Source organism: Manis javanica, chromosome 12 (genome assembly GCF_040802235.1).
Source record: "Manis javanica isolate MJ-LG chromosome 12, MJ_LKY, whole genome shotgun sequence".
Taxonomy (NCBI): domain Eukaryota; kingdom Metazoa; phylum Chordata; class Mammalia; order Pholidota; family Manidae; genus Manis; species Manis javanica.
The window spans coordinates 34,580,264-34,599,110 of NC_133167.1; the positions used below are offsets into that span (position 1 = coordinate 34,580,264).

An 18,847-nucleotide genomic window follows, 5' to 3' on the forward strand; every position below is an offset into this window, starting at 1 on the left:
TGTTGACTATTTGTACAGATTTACACTGCTTAGCCTTGGAGGCCCTCTATCTTTTATCTCATACGAAGAACATTTTGGAGCAGATTGGAAGCTCCTTCTAGAGTTGATTAGCTTCATTAGATCTTAATCCTGATTTATAAACATGTCTACACAGCCCAGGGCTTCTGTAGCACACACGGACTCATGTTTGCTGTTTAAAGACAGACCGTCACTAACACTGACATTGCCTGTTACTCTCCCCTCTCGTCAGCCTAATTCCTCCACCTCAGCCTCCTCAGGACAAGTGCGCAGCAAGAGCCCAATTACTGGCATCGTGGTCTGGCCCTGAAGCAATCCTAAGATACCTCAAGAGGGCCTCTCACAATTTTCTCTTAAGAAATTAGTAACTCAGAGTCAGTATTTTTAATAAATGGATAATAACTTGATGAAGATTAAAATGGCACACAGTAAAATTGTGTTGCAGATGAAAATTTGATAGGACAGTTACTGTATTAAAACTGCAGTAATAATGTCCACCTTGATTCTCTTCTGAAGCAACTCTGGAATATTCTACCCTCCAGCATAAGAGCACTGTGTCCTCATTTAAAAAGTAGGTTTGCTACCCTCTGTTTCTTCGCCCACGTGTGGTAAGAATCCTGGTCTTGGGTGCCTTGCACACAAGATAGCCAGCAGCCCTCCAAAAATGCAGCCCCACAACTACACAGTGTTTCTCATGCTACAACCTGGGGTTATTCTCCACTTCAGGAGGAGCTGATGTGTTTGAGGCCACTTCCACTTGGAGGAAAATAAAAAACCAAAAGGAGCCATCGAAAAGAAATTTTAAAGGTAAAATGATGAGAAATGAAATTTACAAAAGTGCTAAACTTTTCAGAACATGTCTTAGACATGTTTATAGTATCCCATTAGGGAAATACTCTGTCATTGAGTATATTCTGCCCATATGTTTTTTTTTTTAAAGTACGCTGTTACTTTTTCTGCTGTCTCCCTCTTATTTTCAAAACCTCCTAATAAAATAATTCTGCTCTAGAAGAAAATTGGAATAATAGGATCAGACATATTTTCTACAGACAAAAATGGCTACGGCTTTGAGAATATTCTTTCAGCTATGGAGTGTGGAGTAGGAAGTACGGAGTCAAAGAACAGTGGTTTCAGCATCTTAAGCATGTCCTTCAGCACTTGATGTGAATGGCAGCGAATAGTAGAGACAACCTGAATGCCAAATGGCTCCAAAACCTACACAGCTGGAGCTTTGGACCATGAAGAGAAACAACTGCATCTGCAAAGTTTAATTTATGCTTCGTTTAAAACCTAGCGGGTGTAGTTTACTACTGTTCCCCTTTAAAACTTTGGGGCTCAGATACTAAACAAACTAACGGTATAGACTCTTATTATTCCTTCTATTTCTGACACTTACTCAACATGGGAAGCCTTAATTTGCATTTAAATTTTAGATATGGGGCCTTTCTTGACTTAGCAGTACCATTCATAAGATTTCCCTGTGCTTGTGACTGACAGATGGATATTTAAAACAATCAATGTATGTCATTCTTTGAAACCATTTGATTCAGTCTCTCGTGGATAAATTGTTTTTCAAAATAAAACGTGTCTGGACTCCTCAGCCCTGAAAATGGTGTGTGTGCATGTGCACATGCGCATGCACATGGGTATACATGTTGCTATGTGCTTGCTTCTTTGAACTTTAACCTTATTTTGCTAACAGGCAGATCTCATCTGTCAGGCATCTAATCAGGAAGTAGTAGAGATATTTTTGTAACTATTTTGCAACACAATGCTAATCTTTCTGTCTCCCTTGAAAACATGTCCTGTTCCTCAAAGATCATACATAAGTTAAAATTTTAAAAAGCAAAAGAACAAAATAAAATTCCATGATGCTGGCTTGGACCGTATCCACCATATTCAACCAAGCAAAGTCCCAGATGCGAAGTCCCTAGATCTCACTGTTAATTCCTTTCCTGCCACTGGAAAATGTAGCTTTCTTTTGTGCCATCGGGAAGATGCGCCATGGCTTTTTGCGGGGTGGACTGGTGTGTTTGCCCGTGTGGCTCTGGGCCTTTCTGACAGACTTAGGGTAAAAAAGGATGAGAGAGTTGGTATTACCAAAGACATCACGGAGGTGGGCGTGGCCAAGCTGCCTGGGCGGCGCAGCCACAGGCTCAGCCATCAGGGCTAACGAGGCGGGTTGGGCTGGTGACCGTCAAGTGGGAGGAAACACTGCAGTGATGGCAGAGGCAGTTTGAGTGGATGCCTTAGCATGCTCTCTCGTTAATACTATAAATTATATCCTTCAATTTCTGCTTACAATTCCTCACCTAGAACTCAATTAAAAAATAATTTTATTATCAAAAGTCATTTGTCTAAATCATAACTTTTCTGAAAGACTTTAACATGGGAGCTTCCTAAGGGATGAAACATCCTGTGTAGTTGAATGAAGTTGCATTTTGCCTCCCTCAGCCCTGCACCTCTCCACTCCCACTGACCTACTCTGGACAGCATCGCTTCATGTCCAGGGAAGGCATCGCCCCACACTTCCTCCCTTTCACCCGCCCCTCCCTGGGGGACATACATGACTTTGCTTGTCTCTTCATCCCCGTCTCTCTCTTATCTCAGCTGGGTTTCACTGTCTATCTGGAGAGTCTGTTCTTTTCTGCTTGCATACACTCTTAACAATCTCCTTCTTGCCCCTTAATTTCTCAGGAGAATTATATTTCTCCAAGTTCATAGCATTTTTGAGGCAACAAATGTGAGCTAATCATGGCAAATTAACTCTCTTTTAGAACACCTAGCTAACTTAAAATGTTTATATCCATTAGTGATATTATTTTGTGCATTTCTCTCTTCCCTATAAGACTCCAGGAAGGTGAAAACTTTGATTTTTTTCTCACTGCTTTTTTTTTTTTTAATATTCTCAGCTTCTAAAGTGGCAGGCACATGGCAGCCTCTCTAATAAATATTTGCTGATAAATGAATGAATGAATGAATGAATGAATGAATGAATGAATGAATGAATGCAATATTTATTGAGCCCTTACTTTATTTCAGATACTGCACTGGGTGCTAGGGATATGACAAACAGATTGACAAGTCCCTGAGCTCCTGGAGCTTACATCCTAATTGATAAATGCATCAAATTATCCTCATTTAAATAAAAGAAAAAGCAACTGAGTGCAGACATCATCAAAAACTAGTATGATCAAGCTCTAAAATCCTTGAAAATAAACATTATTCTATCTCCTTGTCTTTTTTAATGAAAACTTCTTTTTAAGTGGCACCTTTCAAGTGGAATTACTCTAATTTAATCTCATTATTTTTCTCTCTTAATGACTAGTTTTATAGAGTGTTATTTTCAGTGAAGTGTCTTTTTAAACATGAGTTATTTTGGCAACATAATAATATGAATAGGCTTTGGATATGATTGTAGGAGCCCAACTATCTTTTAGGACAATTTTTATGGATAAAGATATCTATGAGTCTAATAATGAACTTAACTAACTCTTAAAATAAAGCCTATCTTCATGGTTAGAGGGTATTTCAACATGGGCAAAGTCCAATGAAATGTTGAAAAAAGTATTACAGAGTGTTAGTAAACTGGTTTTCTTTTTTAAAATAGATGCAAACATTTTATCTACTCATTGTTCCAACAACATTGTTATTAATAGGAAGAACTTGGTCCTGGCCCTGCAACATGGATGTTAGTGCTGTGTCTCCCTCCCAGATCACAGGCCATCCATTGCTCAGATTTCCCTTCCAAAGATACAGAACAAACAAAACAGCTGTCACCTCTGTTGACGAGGAAGACCATTCACCATCTAGAAAAGGTGGCAGATCTTTTCAACAAGTCACATAAATTCTCCTAAGGTATTAAAATTAAAAGGCATTTTGGGAAAACTTTCTCCCAGTGAAAATACTATATTGAGTTTGGGGAACTTCTTTTATTTTCTTTATTTTCTTGCATCATGGCCTCCTTTTCATTTCATTTATTCATTCATTCATCAGATACAGAGAAGAACATTATGAAGACTATCTAAGAACACAAAAAGTGTATGCTACTTCCTGTAAAAGTCTGGAAATAAACATTGTACTCCATGTGCAAAAAACATATATGTGACATGTTTGCAAACTGAACTAAAAGACCTAATTTAACAGTTATGGTAGCAGTGACTTTGAAGTGAGCCTAACTCAAGTTGGAACTTTCACTACTTTCTCTGACATTTATTACTTACAACTGTGAGTGTGGCAAAAAGCAACAAGAATATTAATATGTAAGATAATAAAGGAATGGCATATATTTATTCAAATAAATTTAATCTTACAGAACATTTTTTAAAATTCTGCCTAAATATTTTCCAATATGATGATAATGACCCTCTTAAAAACAGTATCTGTTTTCTGCTAAGGCAAGTGCTGTGATTCTTGTTATTGCTGAGAATACCTAAGTATATACACCCGAGTAAAATCATGGTATAGTGAGAGGTCTAGTGTGTCTGTCTATTGAATACAGGGAAGCCAAAGTACAAAACAAACATTTACTTATAAATGTGTGCTATTCTGAAGACTCCACCTTTTGTATGAATTAGAATCTTTGACATGTGCCCTTCATTTAAAGAAAAACTGGTATGGAGATCTGTATTTGAAAAAACAATTTAAGGATAGTTTTGCTTCATTCACAGTTTCTTTCTTCCCTTTAGGAAAGAACTTACCACGAGGCTTGTTTAGATAGCCAACAACATCAGTGAATTTTAAACGCTGAGTTTCTAACTTTTCAGGAAGACTGATCCTGCTCAAAGGGGAGGTAAGATCCTTGATTTCCTCTACATAATTCTCCCATCCTACTAGAGTCCCCTCTTTCAGTGTCTTTCACTGCTTTAGCATCCCTGACTGAAGGGGCACATTTTCTTTCTTCATGTTTTCAGTCATGAACATTTTCTTCATTATGTGAATGTGTAGTCAATACAGCAGCTCTGCGTCTCTTAAGAATTTGCACCTTCGACTTGGAACACTCCACTCAGAGCTGGTATTATGATCTCTTTACTAGGAGGTGCTGGCTAAATTTTTTCTAGACCAAAGCTTTCATCTTGACCCAGTAGGGAAAATGATCCATAAATCACTGAGTCAGTGATATCCCTGGAATGTAACACATGCCTCCATCAGAAAGGGCCTGTAGTCTTAAGGGAGAGGAAATACAGTGCTAGGACTCAGGCTTGCTGAAGGCTGGCCTCCTGAAGACAGTTTCCATCCTACCTTATTTCCAGGGTGGGAAGTGGGACAAAGAATCCTAGGAGTGAAAGAATCAGACTGGACTCGCCTGATGTGGACAGGACGCGAGCAGGCCAGATGTTCCGAGTCACATGTGGAGAAGTGTTTGTGGTTGCATTCTGTTTGAAACTGATTGTTGATAGTCTCATGAGACAGCTTGTGACAAATTGTATAATAAAAATGTTAAAAATAGCATATTTATTCCTTGGAAAAGCTGAGTTCCCACAATTCAGTGAGCTGGGAAAATTGCTAAACTTCTGGACACAAAGTGCTGATTCTCTGTTCTTATAACCCTTTCATTACACATAGCATTTTTCATTATAATTTTTGTTTTTCTCAACACTGAACAGGGTTCCCACAAGCTCTTTAAAAAAAACAAATAAGTCAACTTATAGTTTTGAATAAAATTTTAAAATTCAAACCAAATGTATGTACAATATCGATAAATTAATTACAAAACTATAGTGAATTTTTCAGAAGTTCTCTGTATGTAATACAGAAATACAATGTGAGCCATAAATGCAATTCACATATGTAATTTTGAATTTTCCAGTAGCCACATTAGAAAAGTGAAAAAGATCAAGTGAAATTGATTTTAATAATATATTTAATGTAGTTTATTTGGCCTCATAAATCCAAAATCTTATCATTTCAACATAGAATCAATGTAAAAGTTTAAATAAGTGTAAATAAATAATGAATGTCTATGAGGTACTAAGTATCAGCAGTTTCTAAAACCACACACACAATAAAACAACCAGATATTGTGTATCCTTATAGTCTTCAAAAATACCACCTACAGATTTGTCAAGGGGATGGAACCAGAGTCTGTTGACTCTGTCTCTGGATTCATCTTCCAATCTGTAGGAAATACAGAGAACAGAGGAGTAAATAAAGATCATGGTTACTTGCAGGAACGGAGGGGTTGTGGCTGAGTGAGGGCGCATTAAAGGGCTTCTGGGGCCTCATGAAGTTCTGTTTCATGGCCTTGGAGGTGTTCGCCTTATAATAATTCAGTAAGCCATACATTTGATTTGTGGGGTTTTGGGCATTAGTATTTTATAATGCAATAAAATTAAGAATATTAATATTTTTATTAAATACAATACAATAAAATTGCAAAAAAATAAAAAAGAAGATGAGGAAAAAGAAGACAAAACAACCAAAAGTGAATTTTTTACATAATTGTTAGTTTGGGAAGGCAGTGTCTCATAGAGGTCAGGGGTTGATCTGACATAGAAAACTTACTTCTAGGGGACTTCGGGTTAAGTTTCCTCCAATTTATCGTAACCTTTCATGAGCAGTAGGTTTATTTTTAAAAAATAAGTAAACAAAACTGTGATAAGCTTTGTCCCTTGCTCTCCTAGAAGTGCTGAGAAAATAAAGCTATGTGTTTTCTCTTGCAAAAGCATTGCTTCTTATTACCTAAAACATCTTTACAATTTACCAGGGCAATAAATTTCTATGAATTAGTTAGGCAGCATGACAAGACACATGATTCTGGATTGTTTATTTATGTCATCTACTAAGTTATATTACTTAGATGGAATCTTTTAGACCTGTTGGCACTTGCACTACAGGCCCATGGAAGCAGTACCTTTCAAATGAAGACTCTCCATAAATGCTTGTTTTATAAAATTAAATATAAACTTATAAAATGTAAGTGAATAAATTAGACAGAAAAACATGATAAACCACACCATGAGTACGCAAATAACTAAATCCAGACTTGGACTTGCCTGCTGTTTCTAGGTTTAGAGCAGGAAGGTCTTCATGAGGAGTGTCCCACCATTCAGTCTTTTGTGTTAATTCCCCACATCCTGTCATGGCCGTAGGCAAACTGATGACTACCAGATTTATTTCTGCGGCCTACACCTCTCCCCTGAACTCCAGACATATTTTCCAATAGCCCACTGAACAACTCTACTTGGATGGCTAATAGGTATCTCAAACTTACTATGTTGTAGACCAAATTCCAGATTTCCACCCCCATAAACTTTCTCTACCCACAGTTTCCCCATCTCAATAAAGGCTACTTCTTCCTTCCAATTGCCTTAGTCCCCTATCTTTGGCCACTTTTGACACCTTTCTGTTTCTCAAACCCCATGACAATCCATTATCAAATTCTCTTGATTCTACTTTCAAAATAAATGCAGAAAATTCTTATGATATGTACCCCCTACAACTGTGATTCAAGATGCCATCATGTCCTTTTATTTCAATATAATTTCAAACATATAAAAAAATGTTCCCAAGATAGTATAAGGAACTTCCATTTACCCATTATCCATATTCACCAATGTTTTAGATTTGACTTCAATTACTTAATTTTGTTTGTATAATTACTTTAATTACATTCAATCATGCCTCTTGTCTTCCCTTTCTCAAATACACAAACACAACACACACACACAAATATACAACATGTATCTTATTCTGAACCTTGATCACTTAATTGAAATGATACCTACCTAGTTTTTCAGTGTTGTGTTATAATTAACCTTATATTTATAAATAATTTCTCCCTTTATAATTAATAGTAATTTGTGGGAAGATGCTTTAAAAACTATATAAAGGTGCCATTTCTCATCAAATCTTCAATCACTAGTTTTAGCTTTCACTGATCATTTCAAATTCTGTCATTCTTTTACATTTATTAGTTGCCATTATTCTGTGAAGAAAAGGTTTCCCATCTTTCCACTTATTTATGTTTATGTATTTTTTTATTTCTGTATGAACTCATGGACATCTTATTTGATTATATTCCATTACTTTTATTATACATATATTTTTAAGATTTATGTATTTATAGTATTTATATTATGTGTTTTAATGGTTAATTGTTTATTTCTGTATGAACTCATGGACATCTTATTCGATTATGTATTTATAGTATTTATATTATGTGTTTAATGGTTAATTGTTTATTTCTGTATGAACTCATGGACTCTTATTCGATTATATTCCATTACTTTTATTATACATATATTTTTAAGATTTATGTACTCATAGTATTTATATTATGTGTTTTAATGGTTAATTAGATTATCCTTCTCATTCACATTCATTTTATATCTACATATGTTATAAATCCTACAGCATAATATCATACTCTTTGTTTTAAAAAGTGGACAATCTTTAAAAAAATTTGAGAGATAAAAAAATGGCCTTTTATTTTTACCCACATATTTACCATTTTGGTGCTCTTTTCTGCTCCCTAGAAATCTCTGTTTCCATCTGATATCTTCTTTATATTTTGAAAAAAAAAATCTTCCTTGGAGTGGTGCTGTTCTGTGATTCTAGTCTTTCTTCTTCTGGAACTCCAGTACACAGATATTACATCACTTGATATTATCCAATGGGCATTTAAACTCTATTCATTTTTGTTGTTGTTGTTGTTTTACTCTTTTCTTTTTGTTCCATGGATTAAATAATTTCTATTTATCTATCTTGAAGGTCACAGACTTCCTTCTCCTATCTCCAGTCTATTGTTAAGCCCATCTAGTGAATTTTTCATATAAGATATTACACTTTTCAATTCTATAACTTCTACCTTTTTTATAGTTTCCATTTTTCTGTTAAGATTCACCAATAATTATAGCCACATTTTCCTTTGAGTCCTTGAACACATTTATAATAGCTGCTTTACAGTTTTTGTCCATTAACTCTACTATCCAGTGGTAGGTTTCTTTTGATAGCCTTTCGTCTTGACCATAAGTCACATTGTTACTCTTTCTTTGCAGACGTAGTAATTTGGATTTCAAACTGGATACTGTAAGTGATATAGAGTAGTAACTTTTAGATTCTGTTATCCAGTTATTCTAGCAAACAATTCAATTGGCTGAGCTTAAACTCTAAGCTCTGCCTCCTCTTCTGTGAGCATTAGTCAAAATTTCTAGTCAGTTCTTCTGGTCTTCCTATTGCTTTCCACTGGACTGTTTTATCCCACGTGTTTTATAGTTCAGGAGTCATCCAAGGAGCTGAATGGAGTTTATAGGCAAATTGTGGGGCTCCCCATTCTGTGAAATCCGAGATTTCTCTGCTCAATTTCCAGCAGCTTTTGCAGTCCCTAAACTCTGTCCTTTGTCTCTTCAACCAAAGACGGTGCTTTCTGAGTGACATATAACATACAACACAGCTGCCCCATGTTATACGGAGCAGTGCCTGCTGTCCAGTAAACACCCGCCATCTCAACGTGATTACTTTTTATTAAGGACTTAATTCTCTTTTGTTTCTGCCTGCATCTGATCACTTGACAGTGCCTTAACTTTTTTTTTGGTATCATTAAAATAAAATCATGTGGGCAACATTGTAGTTACTAGATTCCCCCCATTATTAAGTCCCCACCACATACCCCATTACAGTCACTGTTCATCAGCATAGGAAGATGCTATAGTCACTACTTGTCTTCTCTGTGCTGTACTGCCTTCCCCATGACCCCACCACATTATGTGTGCTAATCATAATAGCCCTTATTCTCCCCCTCCCTCCCTTCCCACTCACCCTCCCCAAGTCCCTTTCCCTTTGGCAACTGTTAGTCCATTCTTGGGTTCTGTGAGTCTGCTGCTGTTTTGTTCCTTCCGTGTTTGCTTTGTTCTTATGCTCCACAGATGAGTGAAATCATTTGATACTTGTCTTTCTCCATTTGCTTTATGGACTGAGCATAATACCCTCTAGCTCCATCCATGCTGTTACAAGTAGTAGAATTTGTTTTCTTCTTTTGGCTGAATAATATTCCATTGTATATATGTACCACATCTTCTTTATCTATTCATCTACTGATGGACACTTAGGTTGCTTCCATATCTTGGCTATTGTAAATAGTGCTGCAATAAACATAGGGGTGCATATGTCTTTTTCAAACTGGGCTCCTGCATTCTCAGGGTAAATTCCTAGGAGTGGAATTTCTGGGTCAAAATGTATTCCTATGTTTAGTTTTTGAGGAACCTCCATACTGCTTACCACAATCGTTCAACTAGTTTACTAGTGTAGGACGGTTCCCCTTTCTCCATATTCTTGCCAGCATTTGTTGTTGTTTGTCTTTTGGATGTTGGCAATCCTAACTGGTGTGAGGTGATATCTCATTGTGGTTTTAATTTACATTTCCCTGATAATTAGTGATGTGGAGCATCTTTTCATGTACCTATTGGCCATGTGAATTTCTTCTTTAGAGAAGTGTCTGTTCATATTCTCTCCCATTTTTTAATAGGGTTATTTGCTTTTTGGGTGTTGAGGTGTGTGAGTTCTTTATATATTTTGTATGTTAACCCCTTGTTATATATGTCATTTACAAATATATTCTCCCATACTGTAGGATGCCTTTTTGTTCTACTGATGGTGTCCTTTGCTGTACATAAGCTTTTTAGCATGATGTAGCCCCATTTGTTCATTTTTTATTTCTTCTCCCTTGCCCAAGGAGATGCGTTCAGGTAAAAGTTGCTCACTCATGTTTATATTCAAGAGATTTTTGCCTATGTTTTCTTCTAAGAGTTTTATGGTTTCATGACTTACATTTTGGTCTTTGATCCATTTTGAGTTTACTTTTGTGTATGGGGTTAGACAATGATTCAGTTTCATTCTCTTACATGTAGCTGTCCAGTTTTGCCAAAACCAGCTGTTGAAGAGGCTGTCATTTCCCCATTGTATGTCTATGGCTCCTTTATCGTATATTAATTGACCATATATGGTTGGGTTTATATCAGGGCTCTCTAGTCTGTTCCATTGGTCTATAGTTCTGTTCTTGGGCCAGTACCAAATTGTCTTGATTACTGTGGCTTTGTAGTAGAGCTTGAAGTCAGGGAGCATAATCCCTGACTTCAAGCTTTATTCTTCCCTCTCAGAATTGCTTTGGCTATTCAGGGTCTTTTGTGGTTTCACATGAATTTTAGAACTATTTGCTCTAGTTCATTGAAGAATGCTGTAGGTATTTTGATAGGGATTGCATTGAATCTGTAGATTGCTTTAGGCAGGATGGCCATTTTGACAGTATCAATTCTTCTTATCCATGAGCATGGGATGTGTTTCCATTTGTTGGTATCTTCTTTAATTTCTCTCATGAGTGTCTTGTAGTTTTCAAAGTATAGGTCTTTCACTTCCTTGGTTAGGTTTACTCCTAGGTATTTTATTCTTTTTGATGTAATTGTGAATGGAATTGTTTTCCTGATTTTTCTTTCTGCTAGTTCATCATTAGTGTATAGGAATGCCACAGATTTCTGTGTATTAATTTTATATCCTGCAACTTTGCTGAATTCATATATTAGATCAAGTAGTTTTGGAATGGATTCTTTAGGGTTTTTATGTCCAATATCATGTCATCTGCAAACAGGGACAGTTTAACTTCTTCTTTACTAATCTGCATGCCTTTTGTTTCTTTGTGTTGTCTGATTACCATGACTTGAACCTCCAGAACTATGTTGAATAAAAGTGGGGTGAGTGGGCATCCTTGTTTTGTTCCCAATCTTAAAGGAAAAGCTTTCAGCTTCTCGCTGTTAAGTATAATGTTGGCTGTGGGTTTGTCATATATGGCCTTTATGATGTTGAGGTACTTGCCCTCTATACTATACCCATTTTGTTGAGTGTTTTTATCATGAATGGATGTTGAATTTTGTCAAATGCTTTTTCAGCATCTATGGAGATGATCATGTGGTTTTTGTCCTTCTTTTTGTTGATGTAGTGGATGATGTTGATGGATTTTCGAATATTCTACCATCCTTGCATCCCTGGGATGAATCCCACTTGATCATGATGTCTGATCTTTTGATGCATTTTTGAATTCGGTTTGCTGAAATTTTGTTGAGTATTTTTGCATCTATGTTCATCAGGGATATTGGTCTGTAATTTTCTTTTTTAGTGGTGTCTTTGCCTGGTTTTGGTATTAGAGGTGATGTTGGCCTCGTAGAATGATTTGGGGAGTATTCCCTTCTCTTCTTCTTTTTGGAAAACTTTAAGGAGGATGGATATTAGATCTTCACTAAATGTTTGATAAAATTCAGCAGTGAAACCATCTGGTCCACAGGTTTTATTCTTAGGTAGTTTTTTGATTACCAATTCAATTTCTTTGCTGGTAATTGGTCTATTCAGATTTTCTGTTTCTTCCTGGGTCAGTCTTCGAAGGTTTTACTTTTCTAGAAAGTCCATTTCTTCTGAGTTGTCCAGTTGACAGTGCCTTAACTGTTTTTAAAAAACATTTTGTCCAGAGTTCGTAACTGTCATCCATGAGAGGTTTAGTTTGATGCATGTTACTCTGCCATTCCTGGAGCCAGAACCTATTATCATTTCTTACCTAGAATACAGCCATGGCCACTTAATTGGTCTCCTTGCTCCTACCCTTCCCCCTTTGTTCTCTTTCCTACCTGGCAGTCTGTCCAAAGTGTCCTTTTAATATTTAAACCATATCATTTCATTTTTCTTTTTTTCCCCCAGACCTAACAATTTTCCTCTATTTCACATAACCCTCTGTTTATTTCTCACCTCATTTAGAATACTTTATAATGACCTACAAGGCCCTCTACCATCTGGCCCCCTCATTATCTCTCTAATTATATCTCATGTTCTGCTCTAGGCACTTGCCTCCTTGCTATGCTAACACACAGCAGATAAACATCTGTCTCAAGACCTAATCCTGGCTGTTTCCTTGTCCTTCAAATATCTACCTTGCACACACCTTGACTTATTTGCTTTACTTACTTCACTTACTACTCAGCGAGGCCTTCCCTGACCATTTTACTTAAAATGCAAACTCCCCTCTTCCCTTCTCCTCACCACAACTACCAGAATTCCTTATCTCCCTTCCCTTCTGGAGTTTTCTTCCTAATATTTACCACTGTCTAAAATACTATCATTTTCCTTTATCTATTGTCTAGCTGCAGTGGATAAAAAAAGCTCCACGAGGGCAAGAGTTTTAGTCTCTCTTGTTTATTTCTGTCTCCTACTGCCTGAACAGTGCCCAGCAGTTAGAAGATGCTCATTGGACATTTGTTCAAAGAAGATTGAATATATTTGTATCATTCCTCATTATCAAACAAGTCAATGCTTAAACTGTAGATACAAATTCAGTGATGGATTTTCCTTCTCCTAAGGATCAGGCAATAAGATAGGTCTACCAAACTCTTACTGTAAGATGAACAAACCTAAGTCCTTTTAGTCCCTAATATGGAGAACAGCAAAAATAAGCTTCATTCTCTTAACGACCTGTCTGACTTCAAATTTATACGGTAGTTTAAACACAGTATAATACCAAGCACATAGACTTTGGCATTGGACAAAGAGTGTTCTGAACTTTATTAGCTACAGTTTTGGATTATTTAACACGTCTGACCCTCAATTTCCTTGTTTTAGAAAGGAGGATAATGGACACTTCCAGGTTTATTAGTTGAGATTTGATCAAGTTGAGAGTGACAGAAAAATCTCAAATAATAAAGGGTCAAACAAGATAGTTTATTTATCTTTCATGTATAAGCTTAGAAATTGGTTTCATGTGTAAGCTTGGAGGTTGGTCCACTCCATGCCATTAGGGACCCAGACTCTTCTCATAATTGTAACTCAGTCCATAGCAGCCTTCATTCCCAAGTTCACTTCAGGTTCCAAGATGGTTGCTTCTGCTACAGCTACTAGGTCTACTCTCTAGCCAACAGAAAGGAGGACCGAAGCACAGACTCAAAGTCTACTACAAAATATTTATCCCAATAACCAAACCTGAGATAAATAGCCACATACAAAATGACTGGAAAATACTGTGTTTATTTGGAGGGCTATCGGCCTAGTTGAGACTTTTATTACCATGGAAGAAGGGAAGAATGAATATTAGGAGACCAGCGGTAGCCTTCCTCTCTGTTTATTGTAATGGTGTAACAACTAAGATTCATGATGTCTAGAGAACACTAAAATTAACTATCTTCTTCCCTTTTACATTATAAATCGTCTCGTTGCCTTTCCCTTTCAAAAAAACTGGTATTCTTTAATCCTTTCCTTCTGGCTCTTACTTCTTAGACATTTCGGCTGTACTTTGTTAAACCTCTTCAGTCTTCTCCAACTCTTTCAGGCAGAGATGAAATATAATCATCCCAATCTAAATAGGGCTGTTCCAGGTGATGCTATCATCGGTAGAGGTGTTCCCTTACAACAAAACAATCTTGATTGCTGGTTTTCAAAGGGTATACCTCCGATCCTCAGAGCTCCTTGGGATAAGATGTAATAACGCAAATGGACATTATTTTATTTGTGTTTGTTCTGATATTTTTAGCTCTTTCTTTGGCACTGCTTGAAAAAGTGAGGTCCTAGGAAGTCATGCACAGTCTCTAAATGGTCACTGTTTTCATTTTAAGTGGAAGAAATCTTTCTTCAAATAAAATCTTATGAACAAACCAAATTAATTAAAGTACAATTGCACTGATTGAAGCAAAGGTAGGGCTGTAGGAAAATCACTGGTATAGATCAGCTTAACATGTTGAGAATCATTTAGCAGGGAATGAGTGCCACTGATGATGAAAAGGAATTTGACAAGGAAGTCAAGGTTCTGTTTCACTTTGGTATCTCCAGCTATAAACCAAAGCCTGGTTGTAGCAACTCAACCAAATCTAGGACAAGCTCTGCCAATGCTTCCCCTAGAATCCCACACCAAAAGTGCAGAGTTAATGATTAGAAGTCAAGAAACTAATGTAGAGTCATAAACAAAACAGAAACGAACAAACTGCCATCAGGCCCTCAATGTGCTGGAGCCCGAGGGCAGAGGGGACAGAAGGGGTGAGGAGAGTGAGAGCAGCTTGCAACCTTCCAGGACAGACAGTAAATAGGCCTGGTTTCCCAGCCATTCCCTTTCCCCGGGCCCCCACGCAGCACTGCGTTTGCACTTCGCTTTTCCCACGTTCTCTCCTCAGTTCACCTAGTTCCAGTGTTTCCTTTTGTTGTCACTTTAAAATTGTATCTCCTGTGTAATAATGCTCTTCTGACTTTTCCTACATTCCTATATTTCCTTCTTGTAGTGGTGTCAAATGGGGCTGATTTTGACAATGCTGGGGATGTTTTTGGTTATCACACTGGAGCAGAGGAGAGGGGAGCTACGGGCATCTAGCTGGTGGAGCCAGAAATGCTGTATACATCCTACTATGTGGGGTCAGCCCCCAACAGCAAAGAATTATCTGGCCCCAGATGTCATAGTGCCAAAGTTGAGAAGCCCTGATTAAAGCACATGTACTCAACATGGAGAGTAACTTAAATATTACAATGACTCAGTGCTACCAAACAAGTTTTTATTCTTTAGTTCCTTAGTATTTAATTTCATGGGGAGAGGAGTAGTGATTAGGGGGAGAAAAATGTCGAAGAAGTTTCCTTGTGGGTGCAATAATGAAAAAAAGGTTGAGAGACACTGGTCTAATGTTAAGAAGACCAGTGTTTCTGGGTCAAGAGTTAGTGTATCAAGCCCTTATACAAAGCACACAGCTGCAATTCAACAGAAGCTGGTTCCTGGCATTGTTACAGAGCAACCTCCTGGAATTAAATCCGGGTTTATAATAGGTTGGTCCTGATTTTCCTGGGAAGAAGGGCAGGCAGGTCAACTAGGAGAAACCTCCAAGAAGAGTATGTATTCTTTCAGGTCCCAAAGGCACCTTAAGATGTTTTGGGCCAGTAATTTGCTTAATGACACCCAGTGACCTAGAAGAATTAACATGCCTTTTAAATGATGAGTTTTTATGGCTTACCCAAGGGCCCTAATTTGTTTGGTTGCTGAGCACTGTAATGGAGAAAACAAAGGCCAGAGTTTCAAGAGCATCACATTCCCACCCCTTAAAACATTCTGCTCTCAAAAAAGCGTGTTTCTTTTTGCTTAAAGGTATTGAATTCAATTCTCCTACTGAAAACACCTGAAAACCAATCACGTTTCTTCTTTCAAGGTCAAAAGCAAGCATATCTTGCTGGGATAGTTTTCCTACCCAGGGTATTAGGAAAGTCCAATAATAAAATAACTCATATATCACTCTCGACCCTGGCCCAATGTTACCTCTAATCAGGTAACATTAAAAAAAATTATTAATGCAATTTTTTAATCAAAGTTGGTTAGAATCCCCTGAGATAGTTACATCTTCACTAAGAGAAAATGGAGGAGGGTAAAAACAAGTAAAACTTGGCAGACTTTCAGTATGATACTCTTTCTTTTAAAACTGTCCTTAAGGCTTCTTTTTAAGGTTTTACCAACCCTTTCCCCCTGTGCCTGGAGTGGTACCAGGAGATGGTTTGCCCAGAGAAAAGCAGCTCTAAGGAGCTTTCCCTTGGGGGGAGCCCACAGCAGTGGCAGGCCTGGAAGAGGTGAGGAGTCAAAACTTATTTTAAATTCATAAATTACTCTTATAACTTTGAGAACAAAGTCTGGGGCTTTGGTGGTCAGAGTAAATACATGGAGGTCGGTCCAGGAATGTGGCCTCCCTGATCCACACAGCTGCAGAAGCCTCTGGGAAGAAAGGCTCCTTACTTCCTGTGACAGTGGGTTGTTCCAGCGGGACTTCCTGTCACAGGCTGCCCTGAGGGCTCCAGCCATCCCCCTCCCACTTAGTTTTCCTCCTACCAGTTTCCATCATCTTTAAACAAAAGAATAAAGGGAGAGTGAGCTCACTGAAATTGATGCCAAAAAAATATTTTACAGCAGAAGTGCTTTCTAAATGAATTCACATGTCTCAAAACATTTTTCTACTAAGCAATTTTAGTTATAGCATTCACAAAAAATAAAATGAGGCAGGAACAGAAAAGAAAGAAAGGCCTTTATAAAGCCAAAATAGAAGTTTTATTGGATCCAGTTCCAGAAATAGAGTCCCTGGGTTCAGCTCCTACTGTGACAATATAGGGCAAAACCATGCAGTTTTACGTGCTTACAATATTTTCATTTTAAACCTGGTCTGGTGTTCTAACAATGAAATTATTTTGGCATTGTGAAAGTTTGCTTTTCAGAGTCCTTTGAGAACAATTTTAATGGAGCTTCATGTTACTTTTTATTTTTAATTTTAGTATCACCATCATCAGTGTTTATTTAATAGTACATAGAGCATGTATTGTCTTTGTTCAACAAATAAATGATCTAAGGTCCTAGAATGACCATCCCACAAGCCAAATGCAAGAGCATAAATAAAATGCATCTGCAATTTGATAGGTTTAGACCTTCTCACATCCAAGTTAGATGCAACCAAGAGAAATTAAGTGTTTTATATTGATTATATGAATCATACACAAAAACAAGTATTCTGACCCCAAAGCTCAAAGCCGTTGATGATAATGCCTTCAACTCGTGTGCAAATCACCAATTTTCAAACACTTTTCTTACATACATTACCTCATTTGATTTTTCTCAGTGATCCATCAGGTAAACCTGGCAAACATTATATAGCAGATACAGATCTCATCGACATTTCAGGTGTGGAAGGGTAGAACTTGTCTAGAATTCCTTAGTTTGTGATTCTGGGTTGGAAGGAGTGAACGTTCAGAGGGCTCCACTAGCATCTAATTTCCACAAAGCGCCTCTTCTGGGTGGTGGGAATCACAAAATACACCCTAGGTGGGCAATTCACAAAAACTCTCTTCCTCTAGGTGCAGGGTTTGGGACACAGGGAACACATAGATTGCACCCAACCTGCACCTCCGCCGATGCTTTTGTGTAGGATACAACCCGCACATTGGTGTGCAGTAGTCCTGACAACTTTCCTCTTTCTTGAGCTCCGCCCCCACCCTGTTAGGGTAGGTGCCAGAGCTCTCGGGTACCATGAATTTCCAAGATCTCGGGAAGGGAAGTGAAGAGCATGGGGACAGCTTCCAGTCGTCCACATGCACTGCCACTGTGATGTCCATCACTCTCGTCTGTTTATCACCTGCAGACCTGGCGGCCCTCTGCTGTTTCTACATACTTGGGGCAGGGGGATGTTTGCCCAGATCATCCCTCCCCCAGATGCACCATGAGCCATTTCCCCTTAGAGCTTCTGGAAAGAGCTGCTCTGGTACCCTTGGCTTGAAGCGCCCACTGTCTCAGACTCCCCTCTGTCTCCATCTCTCTCTCTCACTTTCTCCTCTTCCTAGATCCTCTTCTGGCCTGGGGAGAGAGAGGAAGAGGAGAAAAGGAGCATTCCCTTAAGATTCTGGTTTCCATGAGGCAAAGCGAGAACTTTATCTAAGCTACTTCTGTTCCAGCCCTCTGCCAACCTACCCAGAGATCATGAGAATGGGCTGGCCAGGAAAAAGGAAGATACACAAGGTGGAGAAAATTATCCAGCCACAATTACAATTTTTAAAATGGGAAATAAACTGCTATAAAGGAGGGAACCAGGATAAAACCAAGGCCAGACTATTCTGGATCTTTCCATCACAGCATGATAAAGCAAGGTAGGCATTAAATTACCAGGGGAAAAGGGTGGGTCAAGCCAGCCTGTGTTTTGAATTGACTAGCACATCAGCGTGGGGAAGGATAAGAACCAAGTTGCTGCATGGTTTTCCACTTTATTGGGGAGAAGGTCTCCTCTTGGAGTAATGGAGTCCAGCACCTCACAGGATCTCTGCCGGCCTGCCCGGCAGGAGGCTCTCTGGCAAAGCCCAAAGCTGC

The 18,847-nt window shown here is 38.0% G+C and overlaps 1 long non-coding RNA gene across 1 annotated transcript; it reads left to right on the plus strand.

Annotated features, from left to right (window-relative positions):
* The first annotated feature begins 3,496 nt into the window (after positions 1-3,496).
* LOC140844755 (uncharacterized) lies at positions 3,497-18,576 on the plus strand. The gene is made up of 3 exons (XR_012123245.1): positions 3,497-3,876; positions 4,707-4,810; positions 18,439-18,576. It is a non-coding gene; the product is annotated as an uncharacterized lncRNA (long non-coding RNA).
* Positions 18,577-18,847: the final 271 nt, after the last annotated feature.